Source organism: Heloderma suspectum, chromosome 11 (genome assembly GCF_057233095.1).
Source record: "Heloderma suspectum isolate Gila_16-S chromosome 11, 16-S_ref, whole genome shotgun sequence".
Lineage (NCBI taxonomy): Eukaryota > Metazoa > Chordata > Lepidosauria > Squamata > Helodermatidae > Heloderma > Heloderma suspectum.
The window spans coordinates 44798707-44813612 of record NC_139468.1 but is presented as its reverse complement, the minus strand read 5'-3'; the positions used below and the strand labels follow the sequence as shown (position 1 = coordinate 44813612).

Below are 14906 nucleotides of genomic sequence, written 5' to 3'. Positions count from 1 at the left end.
CTGCTCAATGCAGGAATCCAGGTCAGAGCATCCCTGGCAGATGGCTGTCCAGCCTCGTCTTGAACGCCTCCAGTGTGGGAGAGCCCACCACCTCCCTGGGTGATTGGTTCCACTGTTGTATTGCTCTGACAGTCAGGATGTTTTTCCTGACGTTCAGCCCGAATCTGGCTTCCTGTAACTTGAGCCCATTATTCCGTGTCCTGCACTCTGGGGTGATGGAGAAGAGATCCTGGCCTTCCTCTCTGGGACAACCTTTCAAGGACTTGAAGAGCGCTATCGTATCTCCCCCTCAGTCTTCTCTTCTCAAGGCTAAACATGCCCAGTGCTTTCAGTCTCTCCTCATAGGACTTTGTTTCCAGTCCCTTGATCATCTTTGTTGCCCTCCTCTGAACCCTCTCCAGTTTGTCTGCATCCTTCTTAAAGTGCAGTGCCCAGAACTGGACATAGTACTCCAGATGAGGCCTAACCAGTGCTGAGTAGAGGGGAACTAGTACTTCCCCGGATTTGGAAGCTATGCTTCTATGAATGCAGCCCAAAAGAGCATTTGCCTTTTTTGCAGCCACATCCCATTGTTGGCGCATATTCAGCTCGTGATCGACAACAATTCCAAGATCCTTCTCGCTTGTAGTGTTGTTGAGCCACGTATCCCCCATCTTGGAACTGTTTCTTTTCCCAAGGTGCAGAACTTGGCATTTCTCCCTATTAAATTTCACTCTGTTGTTTTCTGCCCAGCGCTCCAGTCTATCAAGATCATTTCTGTGACCACCTTCTGATCTTCATCTGCCTGCACCTCAACTGGAACCCAGCTGCAGCCCATCTCAGAGACAGGCCAAGTTCTGCTACTTCTCCCCACACAAAATAGCCCTTGGGGTCCACCAAATAATCCAATTTCCAAGAGAGGTGCTGAGATTTGGGGGTGAAAGCCCAACGACAGCACTGCAGTGGTGGCACAGTAGTGCTGCACACAGGCACTCTTCTAGAGACAATTTGAAATAGGAAGTCCCACTAGCGCTGCACTGGTCTCTCCACTTGGCAGACCTTGTCTGCTCACATTTCACTTGTGACATGGAGAGGGGTCACACCAAGAAATGGAGCTTGCTTTCAGAACCTGTCCCAGGACACAATTTCAGAGTGCTTCTGGAAAGTGAGGGGAGCCATGTTAGTCTGCTGTAGCAAAAACAACAAAGAGCACCTGAAAGCAGGGGCGGGAACCAGGATGAGGCAGGGAGCCAGATGACCCCCCACACACACAACCAGCCTTCTGTGGGCCGAATGACAAAGTGCCAAGATATGGCCCCCGATTTCGTTTGGTCCTGGGCTGGGATGTTGGGACGATGACCCTCCTGGCGCATCTGCCTTTGCTTCACCTGCCCCACGCCTTTTCCCCCTGGGGAGAGGACACAGTGCAGGTGAAGCTGCAAAGGGGCGAAGGGAGAGATGTAAACTGGGGGGGGGGAGTGCAGGGAGAGATTTAAACTATGTTGTCAGAGAGAACTGAAATGCAAAAAGCACAGACAATGATGATTACCTGAACAGTTGCCAATCACAAACATAGTTGGGTAATAACACAGACATCATTGCTGTGCTGAGCCGATCAACGTATGTAGTGTGATAAAAAGGAAGACACATTTCCTTATTGAAACCATAGGAAATAGAGTTGAATCTCTTGATGAATTGTACTTCAGCAATTTTACATTGATATCTGTCCTTGAAATTTCTTTTTTTAATCTATTTTTATTTTATTTTTATAAATGAAATAAACACTACCAACAATATAATCAGAATCTTCAGTTTCCAACATTACAGTATTCTAAGAAAAAGAAAAAAGGGAGGATAGCAAAAGAAGGAAAAGAAAAAAAGAAAAAACAGAATTATATTAAAGTTCAATAAGAACAAACCAAATATCCGAACAGTCTTATAGCACAGAAATAGAAACAAACACTCCATTTCCATTGGCCATAAATTACCACTCAGTTAACATGTATGAATAAACATGTAAGGTTTAGCCAAGAAGGAATAGTAATAATAATAATCGCGATATCTGTCCTTGAAATTTCAAATCATGTCCGTGTTATCACCCAGCCACCAGAAACCTGCCCAGTGCAGAGTACAAAGGACTCCACAAAGCCCACAAAGTTTTCAGCTGTGCCAGTCAAGGCAGCCTTCAGGGGGAGGGGGTGAAAAGAGAGAGAGAGAGAGAGAGAGAGGGAGAAAGAATGTGTCCTGGAAAGAAAGCAACCACTGCAGACCTGGACCTACTCTTTCTTGGTGCGTCCCAGAACTACCACCAGATCCCAACCTACAATCTTCAAGCCACCTTCTGTCATGGTCCTGCTGCAGAATTCGCTCCAGTACAAAGGAGAAGATCAGGGACTCCATCTTCCCCATGGAATCTGAATCACCATGTGCCACATACAGGAGCAGGCACAATGCAAGAGAGCCTCGCAGAGCAATTGTTACAGATGGCTCAACCAAGTGAGCCAAAGTGTAGGCTGCAAAGGAAGGCAAAACATCCCGCAAGTTCCCCAACCAATCTGTTCATTGTCATTTAAATAAATACAAACAACATCCCTTGCAGTATTTAAAAGGGAAGGTGAGCATTTTCTGCTTACTAAAAGGGATACCTAGATCTCCTGGGTGTTCTCCAAAATCCAGGTAAAGGGGGAGAGGGGAAAGGGAAGGACTCCACTAGCCAAACAGACCACTGTTCACTGAATTTTGCAGGGCCGAAACAAGACACAGCATGCCGCTTCGCATGTCAGACTAAACCACCATCGGTTAGTTCACTCGTGGGCCTCGAGGATGTGGACTGGCTACCACTCTGAATATGCGAGCCATGGCAGGGGCACACCGCAGCTCGTCATGTCATCCGAAACTGGGTGTCATGGGTTATTTGAAGGTTAAACCTAGAACAAGTGTGAACAGGTCCAGAGAAAGCAGCCAGGTGGCCATTTCCTGTCTCTAGGAAATGGTGCAATTCCTCTGTCTTCCTTGCCACTCAACAGAACAAAGCAGAAGGGGTGGCCCTCTTGAGCAAGCAGCTTGCTAGGAAAAGAGTTAGTTCCTCTTACAAGAGATGCTCCTCTCCACTCCCTGTGGCTGAAACAGCCAGCTTTCTAAATAGACTGGTCTCTCTTCAAAATGCCCAAGGACACAAAGGAAAGAAATGCTCTTCAGGGCCCTGAGGGCTCTCTGCACCAAAGCCCTCAAGGGCCATTTCACACACAACATGTCTGGCAGCGCTCCATGCCCACTTCAGCAATTCGAGTCAGCAGTTTCCTGCAACAAGGAGCGAGAATGTTACGATCAGCAGTATACAAAAAACAGAAAAGAGACCTCCGATGACATACGTCCCAGCATCTGGACACTTCGGAAGCCTGTGCCCACAACCAGCCTTCATGTAGCAAGGGAAACTGCACTGACACCAGGGCGAGGGGTGGCAGGGAGAGAATCGTTCTCCAGCAGCTGGAAAAGGGGAAACGTCTGGACATGCTGCAGATTTCTGCACTGTACAAACTGAGAGGATCCTGCCCAGGTGTGCAGCCCAACCACTGCCAGGTGCCAACACCCAGGATCCTCTCCCAGCAATAGCAAGTTCAGGCACCTGCTGGAACTCCCTTGCATGTCAAGCAGGTACAAAGCCCTATCCAGCCACTCTGAGCATGTGCCACTGAGGAGGGAACAAGGCGGGCTGCCTTTTCCCTTCCAGTATTTCCAGAACATGCAAGGCCCGTGGCCAGAGCTGCACAACATCCTGAGTCAGCGTCACATGCCAAGTGTCATCTGGGGGGTGGGGGTGGAGACGGGTAGATCAGTACCAACTATTTAAAAAGTTGCTGGGATTTATCCAGCCTTGTCAGTGGCATTCCCTAGCTGAGCACAATGGAATGTAAGAGCAGCGGGATGCGATAGTGAGAGGCACCTGAGAGATGAAGGGGGGCACGGAGCAATAATTAGCCAAGACAGAATTATGCCCCCCGCCCCCGGGATATGCCAGCCATTTGGCTTCCAGCTTTCTGAGAGGAGAACTGGGCGGAGAGGTTCAAATTAAAGCCGAGGCAGGGAAGCAGGCAGTGGGCAAACTGCCCCCATTCAGGTTTTCCAGGCCCAAGGTGTGAAAGAGAACATGTGACACTAGGTTTTGTGCTCTGAGGTTTTATAGTCTGCAAAGGCTATTAGAGAACAGCTGCACTTGCCCAAGGTAGGAAAGGAGAATGCAGGGAAATACCCACTCAGCTACCCCATCCCAACAATCTCCACCCTCCTCTCACACATGTAAGCAGCAGCTTTTTCTATATGAAGAACTGCAAAGAGAAGACACGTGAAAGCTCAGCTCAGCTACTGGGAAAGGGTGACTCCATGGTCAAGCAAACTTTTTATACAACTAGCAGTGATGATGAGCAGTGCTGTGGTCCATTGACTGGTGCTGGGGGGTCAGTGACCCCAGCACCAGACTGGATGCTATCAGGCACCACTTCCTGGAGTGGTTCCTCTCCCCACCTTTTGGTCTCCACTCTCCTCCCTGGGAGGAGTATCACTTGGAAGCCCCTTGGGACTGAGCGGGAGGACAAGAGCAGCAGCAGCTGACAAGTCACGCTGCCCTGCAGGAGAGGCTGCCAACCCCATCTGCAGAATGCCGGGCAGCAGCATCTGTCCTGCATCACAATGCAAGTGCCGTGTCTACATGGCAGGAAATGCGGCCATGTTGACAGGCGCCAATCCACAGCAAAGCATCTTTTCCACTGTTGCTGTTTTACAAGCTCATCTTGGACATGGCGGGGCTTCTGCTAGTGCATCTGAGCACAAGCGAGTTCAGCCTCCCGGTGCACACAGCTGTTCTCACCTCCCACCCCAGGCCTGGCCAAGTCGCCCCTGGAAGCAGGCAGGCATTCCAGGCAGGGGGTGGACTACGGGAGGGTCTGGCATTTCCACACAGGCATTGCTCTGCATGTCAGGATGGAGGCAGAGAATTTCAGAATTGTAACGAACTTGGAACTTTTGATAAGCACAAGGGGAAGCTTGTGTCCAAAAAGCTGAAAAGAAAAACGCTCTAAGCAACACTGAGACAGTCTAGAATATTGCTCCTTGTGCCCTCCGTCTCTTACCTGTCCAGAGGTGCACAGACCAAATCTCCTGCTTGGTGGCGCGAGAACCCCGAATCAGTAGGACAGACAGACCCCTCACCTGAGCCAGTGCAACACAGCTGGCAACACAGCAGCTCGCTGTGAGCACCTAGCAAGTCTCGAAAGGTAACGGCAGCAAATGGGAATTGCCCATTTCCTTGCTAACTGTTCTGCTGCATATACAAAGTTTGCCACAAATGTTACCTCAAGATATGGAGGAACACCCACAAAACAACACTGCCACCTCATGTTTATTTCTATTTATTTAATGGATTCTCACACCTCCTTCCAGAACATATACTACACCTGGGCCTGCATATAACCCTCAGAGGCCTCCTGCGTGGCACGCTGCAGGTGCCAGTTGCCCAACTGTGCTGCAGAGGAGAGCACGCGGGGATGACGCCTCTCCCCCAGCACAGTCGTGCCCCCAGGACTTTGGCCGACTGTTGGCAGTCTGAGTGCGCTGGGGAAGAGGGCGCAGTGCACAGCTGTCTCCATCTGAATTGGGTGCCTCTCTGCCCCCCACCCCAATAGGCAGGAGGAGGTGCAAAATGCTTCCAGTGTGCAGGAAGGGGAGGTTTAACCTCCCATCCCTGTGAGCCAAGATGGGAGGACGCATGCATACCTGAGGGTGCGCATTTGCATGCGTGTGTGCATGCACAAGTATATATGCGCATGAGTGTGTATATGCGGTATGGTGCCCGATCCACCGCCCATCACCAAATCCAGTCCTCAGGGGGCAAAAACGTTGCCCACCCCGATATATACGCTCGCAAAGCGGTTTATATATACAATGCTGTACCCAGATGACTAACTACAGATCATCACATGAACAGAAGTGGAAGCCTTGGCTTGGTTGGTACACCCAACGCAGGCAATAACACATGTGTGGATGATTTTACCACCGTAGCGCAGCATTGGAGCACACGCTTTGCAAGCAGAAGGTCAAAGTTCAATCCCCGGCATCTCCAGTTAAAAGTTTCAGATAGCAGCTGATGGGAAAGTTCCTCCCTTTCTTCATTCATTATCAAATGCAGGAGCACAACACACAGTGCCTAAGGCAAGGTTTTAGGACAGCTACAATGAAAAATATGCTTTGCTGTGGATTGTTGCAGGGGCGGGGAATGCAAATCTATCACACAACACATAGTTAAACTACAGAGCTTGCTACTACAAGGTGTAGTGATGGCCACCAACTTAGGTTTAAAAGGGGAATAAACATATTGTCAGGAGCGCCCCTGCTGCCTTCTGAAATCCTCAAGTAGCCAGAATCAACACGCAGACAAAAGGTCTCTTTTCCAAGGCTTATTTCCATTCAACCTAATGACACTTACAGATGATAATTGCCTGAGACTAAGTGGAAAACTCAAAGGAGCAGCCTACCAGGGATTCTAAGCGTTAGGAGGATCAGGTGGTCTCTGGAGAAAAGCGCGGCAACTCTCTGAACTTAAGGAGTAAGAGGAGAGACTCCCCCCCTTTCCCGTGGGGCATCAGGGTGCAGCTGTTGTCATTGCGCCAAGCGGGCTGAGTGCCTCCTCTCGGCGCCTGCAACCTCTCGCTTGTCTCTGTGCCTGCGCCTCGCATCTAGAAGCTCAAGATGTCCCTCCCTCACCATGCCAGGGTCACTGTAGCTCCCAGGAATGTGAGGGGGGGGCTCTCCCTCCAGCTGCACCTCTGAAAAACAAGCGGGTTCCTCTCCCACGGATTGTCTCTCTTCCTCAGAATCAGAGCTGCTTTGGGACTCTATGGGCTCAGATCCAACCCTGACACATATTCCTGGAGGGGAAGGCTACCAATGGCTACTACTCATGATGCTGATATGCTACCTCCAGTATCAGAAGCAGTATGTCTATGTACACGAACCACTGGTGAATATGAGCAGGATGGCTCTATTGTGCTCATGTCCGACTTACGGGATTCCCATTGGAACCTGGTTGGCCGCTGTGAGAACAGAATGCTGGATTAGACAAGCCTTTGATCTGATCCAGCACAGCTCTTCTTAGGCTCTTATGTACCAGCTGAAAACTGGTACAATTTGCCATAGATGGTAGTGCAGCAGAACTATCATGACAGGAAACTCCAGCAAACCAACATTTCATTTCTACAAACAGTTCTATTGATTTTTCAAAAATTACAACACAAGCAAAGAGGGAAAAGCTAAAAAAAAAAAAAAAAAAAGAGAAAAGAATGTGTGGTAGGGAGCGGAATGCACAAGAACATGTATAACAATAAAGAAGACCATAAACTAATGAAGACCAACTTCCATTTGGCTGATTCTCAGCATCAACTGTTCTTTCCAATGCACTCAGGTTTCTAATCTGACTACCAACATGAAATAACCAACAGGCTCCCTATACAGAGTGCAGATGTCCTCATCTTCGCAAACATTATGCAGGGCCATCAGGTTGATACAACACAGTACCAGGTTCGTGAAAACTTTGAGTTCAATGATCTTGAGCCGCTCCGCAGGACCACCACGTATGATAGCACGCACCAAGTTCCCCGCCATTTCTCCAGCATTTGGATGAGATCTCTTTATTGATCCACGCAATTTTAAGGAATCTAAACACCATCAGTGTATAAAACACTTTAAAACGCTTCCCTGTATGCTATCTGAAGAGAACCTAAAGAGTACCTTATTCCAAAATGACCAAACCAACATTTCTTATTATCCTGAGAGTGACCACGAATGCAGAACCAGAGCCAAGCCCTGTTTTCTCAGTGGGAAGTCATCTCACCTTCACAATTTGTAGAAACACAGAGCCTCTCACAAGGCTGCAGGCTGTGCATCTTGGAAAGAAAGAAAGAAAGAAAGAAAGAAAGAAAGAAAGAAAGAAAGATGGGAGGAAAGAATGAGTCACTTCCTCATCTCATTCTTGGGTCAACGGTTCCTGTCATATTAGGAAGCAACAACAACAAAAAGATCTTGGGACCAATCAAGCTGCACACTGGAAGAAGACTGCATAAACACAGAGCACAGCACTTGCTGTGTGAGGTGGACTATTGGAAGCACAGACACATGGAGTAAGTGGCAGCCAAGACCATGCCTGATGTGGAGAGGAGAAACCCTACAGCCAGCCTGGCCCTGAGAAAGAGCAGCAAGCCTCCCCTGAAGCCTTCAAGGGTCCTGCTCACACAACCCATGGATGGAGGAGGCTCCTAGGTCCTCACTGCATGTTTAACAGAAGGCAGAGCACAGCTTCCTCCTCACTGTTCTGAACACCTTCATGCGAAGACCATTCGCAGCACTTGCATTGTAAATGCCCTGGCCAGAGGTCCACAAAGGCTCTTCCACTAGTCTTTATGCCTCTGATTCTGTTGGTACAAGAATGAGGAGGGCAGGACAGGACAGAGGGCAGGACAGAGTTCACACCTCCAAACAGTTCTGGACGGGGCAGCATGATTAACAGCATTCACTTCACTGCATCAGTCAGAGCCCCTCTTTGCCACAAGGCAGCAATGGACATCTGTATGATGATGGGCAGCTTTTGCAAATCTCAGAGAAACAAAAGATGGCCAAGAGGAATACATCCCTGCTCCACGCACAACTGCGAACTGTAAAATTTAACTTTTGAAGCCATAGAAAAGAACATCCCCCCCCGAAGAAAAACGGAAATATTGAGGAAAATAGAAAAGTATTAATAAACTATTTTTTAGCACTCGTTACAGATCTAAATTCATTTTGTTAGTTTAGGAACATAGAATGTATTATGTCCTACTTGGTTTGATCAGAAAATTATCATGTTTAGGGAGCAATCCTACGTCCTCTAGACAGCATCTGTGGGGCATGGGATTTTTCGGTTTCTGGGCTCCGAGGTCAGAAGTAGGGCTCCGACCTTGGAGCCCAGAACCTGCACTCCCCACCCCCTCATAGCCAGTGCGGTTCTCTCTGTGCTGGTTATGTCTCCGTGCTTGGAAAAAGAGCATGGAGACAGGGAAAAGGGGGCAGTCCCAGGGGCGGGGAGGAGACCATTGAACCTGTGTTAACACAGCTTCCTATGCGCTGCGCAGCCTCCCCCCTCCCCAACTCCAAAGCTCCCCAACTGGCCAAAAATGCAGGGCAGCTGAAGCACAGAGGTGAGGATCGCCTTCATGCTCCGACCGTCCTGCACTGGATAATCGTCAGCGTCGTATCTCCATAGGATTGCGCCCTTAGTCTATTAAATTTAAAAGGATAGTTCATTCAGACAATAATCACAAACTTACTCATTGCATTTACTTGCAAATGTTTTTAATTTTTGTGACAAACGGAGGCACAAGATGTTTAACTATAAAGAATCAAGCATCCCTAGCATTTGAGAGTTCTATTATACTGCTTGTTCTCAATGAACGAGCTGAGGTTAGCAAGGGATGGTAAAAGCAACAAAAAGGCTTTCTTCAGCTACGTGCATAGTAAAAGGCAGAGGAAAGAAATGGTGGTTCAGCTATTAAATAAGGATGGCAAAATGATAACAGAGGACAAAGAAAAGGCAGAGGTGCTCAATTCCTACTTTGGCTCAGTCTTCTCCCAAAACAGGGTCTATGACCCCCCCTGGCAAAGGCGAAGTACAGGCTGAAGGGGCAGGATTGCAGCTTGAGAGCGATAGGCATATGGTCAAGGAACACCTCATTACTTTGAATGACTTCAAATCTCCAGGGCCAAGGAACTGGCAGAAGAACTCTCAGAACTGCTGTCTCTTTGAGAAATCATGGAGGACGGGGGAAGTGCCAGATGACTGGAGGAGGGCTAATGTTGTCCCCATCTTCAAAAAGGGGAAAAAGGAGGACCCTGGGAACTACAGACCAGTCAGTCTGACATCAATCCCTGGGAAAATTCTGGAGCAGATGATAAAGCAATCCATCTGGAAGCACCTTGACAACAATGCCGTGATTACTCCAAGCCAACATGGATTTGTCAAGAACAAATCCTGCCAGACAAATCTGATCTCATTTTTTTATCAAGTCACCTCCCTTGTGGACCGCAGGAATGCTGTGGACATCATATACCCCGACTTCAGCAAAGCTTTCGACAAAGTGCCCCATGATGAGCAAACTAGCTCAAAGTGGGCTAGATGAAACAACGGTGGATCCACAGTTGGCTACAGAATCAGACTCAAAGAGTGCTTCTCAATGGGACCTTCTCCAACTGGGGAGAGGTCATGAGTGGGGTACCGCAGGGCTCAGTCCTGGGCCCAGTGCTCTTCAACATTTTTATGAATGACTTGGAGGAGGAGGTGCAGGGAATGCTGATCAAATTTGAGGATGACACAAAATTGGGCAGGATAGCTAATACTTTGGAAGACAGAAACAAAATGCAAAGAGATCTGGATAGACTGGAGTGCTGGGCAGAAAACAACAGAATGACATTTAATAGGGATAAATGCCAAGTTCTGCACCTAGGAAAAAGAAACCAAATGCACAGTTACAAGATGGGCGATACGTGGCTCAACAACACTACAAGTGAGAAGGATCTTGGAACTGTTGTCGATCGCAAGCTGAAGGTGAGCCAACAATGGGATGTGGCTGCAAAAAAGGCAAATGCTAGCTTGGGCTGCATTCATAGAAGCATCGCTTCCAAATCCCGGGAAGTACTAGTTCCCTGCTACTCAGCACTGGTTAGGCCTCATCTGGAGTACTGTGTCCAGTTCTGGGCACCACACTTTAAGAAGGATGCAGACAAACTGGAGAGGGTTCAGAGGAGGGCAACAAAGATGGTCAGGGGACTGGAAACAAAGCCCTATGAAGAGAGACAGAAAGAACTGGGCCTGTTTAGCCTTGAGAAGAGAAGAGTGAGGGGAGAGAGGATAGCGCTCTTCAAGTCCTTGAAAGGTTGTCACAGAGAGGAAGGCCAGGATCCCTTCTCAATCATCCCAGAGTGCAGGACACGGAATCATGGGCTCAAGTGACAGGAAGCCAGATTCCGGCTGAACATCAGGAAAAACTTCCAGAGCAATATGACAATGGAACCCATGACCTAGGGAGGTGGTGGGCTCTCCCACACTGGAGGCCTTCAAGACGAGGCTGGACAGCCATCTGTCAGGGATGCTCTGACTTGGATTCCTGCATTGAGCAGGGGGTTGGACTCGATGGCCTTGTGGGCCCCTTCCAACCCTACTATTCTATGATTCTATGAATGTATAGGAATTGTAATGATCAGATACTGTACGTAGTCTTGCATAGACATCTCCAATTACATAGTTTTTGGAAATCATTTTGGGGACATTAAGGCCAGGTAGCAACATATGAATGCCTTGTCTTAAACATTTTATTCATAATTCAAAAAGAAAACATTTTATCATCCAAACTTGTTCCTTTTTTCCCATGGATTAGCACATCAAGCTACTACCAAACCATTTTGAGCATTTGGAAAGGCAGTTTTTAAAAGGGCATTTTCCCCCCAAATTATCTGGAAGCTCTTTCTCTGGCTTTCTGGGCAAGAAACAAGTCTGGATGGTGCATGATGCGAACAAAGCCACGGGCCGAAGGTCCGCCTGCGGTTCAGATGCCCGAGCTGGGCCAATGTCTCTATTTTTATAAGGAATATAAATTTAATAAATTTCCACACAGAAATTCAACACAGCAACAAGTATGATACATGTCCAGTCAGAAATTCAAGAGGTGCAGGTTTCCCAGTTACTTGCTACATATGCATGTAAAGATTCTACTTAGTGTTTTGGAGTTAAATGAAGGTTGGTACTGTTACAAGAAGCATGGTTCAGTATATTTCCTTTTTTTAAAAAAATGGGGGTATTCCATGATTTAAAAAACTCTTTGGTTTTAAGATATGATGTCTATGCAGGTGTTGCACACTGCAGTTGCTTACGACTTAGGCTCCGTGTATCCACTCTTTCCCTTGATCTTTCAGCTCCCATTTTCATCCTCTGCAGTGAGGAACGTAGCACACCGTCTTACGTTATTCTAGAGCAAGGGCAGGCAACTTCCTGTCCACCCCTGTCCCCGTTCCCCAAAGTCAGTGGCATGGCAGTGGCAGAAAAGAGGCCTCCCTTTAAACTGCAGTTTATCTCCAAAACGTGGTGGTGTCACAGCCGGAAAAAAGACTATTTTGCTTTAAAATAGCCCCCTGCTGCCATACTGCCAAATTTTGGCAGCCAACTGTGAATTTCTGCTTTAAAATGGGGGCTTCTCACCACCATCACCACCATGCTGCCACATTTCAGCGGCTTAGTGGTGGGGCAGTGGAGGGGGTGTGCAGAAAGGGGGGGCACATACTACCCATGAGTTGCCCAGCCCTGCTCCAGAGTAAGCACATGGGCTCCCAATCTGGACTGGGATGGGCACACTGAGGGGAGCATTTACCCAGTACTTGCTTCCCAAAATCCCTCCCCTGCCTGCTGCCAAGGGAGACTTTTTTCCTTTTTTAATCCCCACCAGGGGGGGATTTCAGAAAGCAAGAGGCTGAGTAAGCCTCCCCCACCTTTCCGCACAGTGGTCCTGATTGGTCCTGTGTGTTTGCTCTAGAGTAAACCTCACAACTTCCTCAGCTCTCAGTAATGAAAGGAGGCAGAGGGCTCACATGCAGTGGTAGCCCCTGCTTTGCGCGCGGAAGGTACCACGCTCGATCCCCAGCATCTCCAGGTAGGGCTGAGAAGAGCTCCTGCCTGAAACCCAGGAGTGCCGCTACTGTCCGTGTCCACAATGCTGGGCTAGATAGACCAGCGGACTGCCTCAGTATCAGGCCACTTCCTATGTTCCTATGACAAAAGAGAGCAAGAGAATATCTGCACAGGCGTGGAAATACATTGAGAAACCCAGACAGCAATTGGCTTCATGGATGCTCATTTGTCATGCAAAGAGCTGGGTCTTGATAGGCTCAGGGGAGCTGGACCATATCTGAGAGTCAGACAAGGCGGGCCTCTTGGACCACCTGCAGCAGTGCCTGTCCTTGGACTCTCCATGCCAACAACATAACGAGGAGCACCTTAGAGGAGAGCTCTCTGCTGGGTGGGAGGGAAGGAGGATGTTGCCCTCCCCACGTTAAAAGACATGCAGTTTATGGAGAGAAACAAGGTTGACAGATGGAGCACACAAGTCAGCAAGAGAAAGAAGTTGACTGGTAAAGTCCCATATTTATTTTATTTAATAGCAACGTTTATATGTTGACTTTCAGCCTCAGAAAAGCCCCCCAGGCAGTTCACAACAATAAAAACATGGCTCCTGGTAAAATAAAAATTGAGAACACTAAAAACACCATAAAACAAGCCAAAGCAAAAACAGCCAGTGAACCTAGCATACAGTTAAAACCCATTAAAAGCCTGAAGTAATAAAACCTTGACTGCTAGCAACAAAGGGGCCAATCTAACCTCTCTTGGAAGAGAGTGGCACAACTGGGGTACCAACACTGACGACACCCTCACCCATGTCACTGCTGGGCGCACTTCCCTTTGCAGTGAAATACAGAACGGGGCCTCTGATGACCATGGCAACTGATGGGCAGGCTCATGGGGGAGGAGGCAGTCCTCCAGAGATGCCGGTCCCAACCCATTTAGGTGTTTATAGGTAATGACCAGCACCTTGAATTCCACCTGGAAACATACAGAAAACCATTGCAGATGGAACAGGATCAGCGAAATATGATCCAAAAAGCAGACATCTGAAGGCGTTCTGGCCACATTTCAGTTTCCACTCACTTTACACATTTATGAGTAAACATGCCTAGACTGGCCTTTGCAACAGGTTGACTCTCCTTAAACTTAATGAATTAAACCTTCAGAATGTATAAGTGGTGCAGGGCAAATCCTCAAATCTGATCTGATAACGCTTGAGTAATGACTTTGCCAATTTAACTTTTGATTATACACCCAGATTGTGCTGTCCAGCTGAAGCATTGCAAGAGGGTTTTGTTGTTTTGTCAGAATCTAAACTTTAGAATTTACAAGCATATACCTCTAAGGGTGCAAGCTTCTGTTTTACCCCCAATCTGCAGAGGAAGAGGATTGGGACTGAAACACCAAGGGCAAGTGTGGGTGCATAGAGGCTCAGTGAGTAGACCATATTAGACTGTACAATGTCTTTTCTGTTTTCATAACATGGAAGTTAAGGCAAGTGCATTGGACAGTAAGGTTTACCTTAACGTTATGTTTTTAATGCATGAGCAAATTGGTAGTTTTAATTCTTCTCTTAAACGGAAGCTTTTTTTTTCCACCCTAGAATTGAATTATACCAATGTGAACCTTTCCTTTGTTAATAAAAGAAAAAAATGTGACAAATTTTATTCATGCAGCTCGTCTCCAAAAGTAACTTTAAAACATTTTAACTTTTCAATCACAACTTTTAAACCACAGTAAGCCATTTCTCATCTGGGTTTTCTGAATTTGGTGAGTTTGTATTATCAAGGTGATTCTTCATACCAAGTTTATCAATACAATAAATCTACAGTATGTTTATTGATAGGGTATTTTGTATTAGTTTTATAAGGAAAAGAATTCTAATGTTTTACAAAGGCAAAGTACTAAATTTCCTCTCTACTCCCTCAGCTGTGTAGTTCACTTCAGAGATCAAATGTAACCCATAAACAAACCCAAACGGGTCCCTGCTCTGGTATATCCCTCTCCCCAGTCAAATCGCTTCCTCACACTCTGACAACATTACACAAAACTTTCAAGGCTATCTTTGGTATAGAATATTTGTGCTTAATTATTAGTTATTTCAAGAGCAGCATTAAATTATATGAAAATACAGTTTCTGTGGGGAAAAAGAGTCTGAATGGTAAATTTAAACGGTTTAAACGGTTTCATGGTTTAGAGGACCATGAAAACAATGAACTGAGAACTACAAGTGGAAGCG

General features: G+C 47.3%; 1 protein-coding gene across 1 annotated transcript in view; it reads right to left on the bottom strand.

The window, feature by feature from the left end:
• The window catches only part of IQGAP1 (IQ motif containing GTPase activating protein 1), a 190814-nt gene that overhangs the window by 170181 nt on the left and 5727 nt on the right, over positions 1-14906 (bottom strand). The window lies entirely within an intron of this gene.